Source organism: Borostomias antarcticus, assembly GCF_949987555.1.
Source record: "Borostomias antarcticus genome assembly, chromosome: 32".
Taxonomy (NCBI): Eukaryota; Metazoa; Chordata; class Actinopteri; order Stomiiformes; family Stomiidae; genus Borostomias; species Borostomias antarcticus.
The window spans coordinates 2744376-2746019 of NC_140265.1; positions in this window are offsets into that span (position 1 = coordinate 2744376).

Below are 1644 nucleotides of genomic sequence, written 5' to 3' on the forward strand. Positions count from 1 at the left end.
CAGCCCAAGACAGAGGCGCGCATGCGCTCCTGACCCCCGAGTGCACAGCCCATGATCCGACGAGAGAGAGGGAGGGGAGAGAGAGATAGGGTGGAGGCGGGGAGAGGTGAATGGGTGAATGAGAGGCCGCTTTGGATAAAAGCGTTATACGTAAATGCACTCCATTTACCATCTGATCAACTATGAGTTGTTGGAATGAGAAAGAGGGGGGAATGGGTGAATTAATTGGAGTGTGACGCCCTCTAGTGGTGAGAATTGTGAGTCACATACTGAGAACCTAGGTCAAGTACACACACTGTACATTTGACTTGAGGTGCGTTAGATTTTTCTCTGAGTTTGCACTTTTGAGGCCCAAGTATGAGAGAGCTAACTGTCTTTTATCCATATCTGGGCAACATAACCCAGACCTCCCGGAGTCCGATAGATACCCCTGTGTCTGCTGTGGATGTCGTAGCATTTAGTTAACACACACACACACACACACGTACACACAGACATACACCAGCCCACTTCCGGCTTTAGGCCTGGGCCATAGCAAACACACACCAGTATTTGCCATGTCTCTCCTATGATGCTTTTTAAGCCTCTCTTACTCTGAAATGTAATTTAATGTAATTTATTGCTTTATAAATGTTCTTAGCCGGTAGACAAACATACTCCAGGAGCTTGCTCGATCGCCTTGTTGAGAGGGGTCAGGGAAGAAGTTTTACAGCTCACTTATCTGGCCCCTGGGTGATTACTGTTTTTTTCCTTCCCTCTGGAATATGTAGGGGTGGGTCGTATGCCCTCCTCCCTTGTTCTCTGTAAAGCGCATTGTGTTGCCTCTGGGTATGAAATGCGCTCTACAAATAAAGCTTTGATTGATTGATTGATTGATAACGCATGAAAGAAACCTGAGACAACTTTAAAGGTTATGTACATTTATACAGTTTCACAAATACAGTACGTCATTAACAGTAATGTCACATGACACAGACATTCAGATATGGAGCAACATAGAACCATTTGGGGGGAGTCACTATAGGAGCAGAAAACACTCTTCTCTTGTACATAGATAAGTACTTTATACATAATGTATACATACAAAATATATTCCAAATGTGTCACCATATCACAATAGCCTGGACAAAACACATAAAAACAGTTTGGTACAAAATCTCATTAGCAAAAAATAATAATAGGTGAATTCTATCTATGGAGTGATTGCTTTTACAAAGAGAAGTGGAACGCTACAGAAATACCGATGCAGATATACTGTACAATGCAGATTCTCAACCTCTGTTTCTGCGTTCGTCTGACTACCTCCACTACCAACAACGACACAAAGCTATGCTCCTGAGGTCTTTGGCCTTTGACCTTTCTGGATTGTTCAACCTAAAAGGAGGTGAGAGTTAGGACGATCAGTAGGGAGTGTTGTCAACACTGACCCTATCATTACGGTAACTGGCACATCCACAGAGTTGCTTTTGAGGCTGAGTTGAAGGAGTAGATGTTGTTTTTTTTTTGCTTCCCTCTGGAATATGTAGAGTGGGTCGTATGCCCACCTCCCTTGTTCTCTGTAAAGCGCATTGTGTTGCCTCTGGGTATGAAATGCGCTATACAAATAAAGCTTTGATTGATTGATTGATTGATTGATTGATGTTC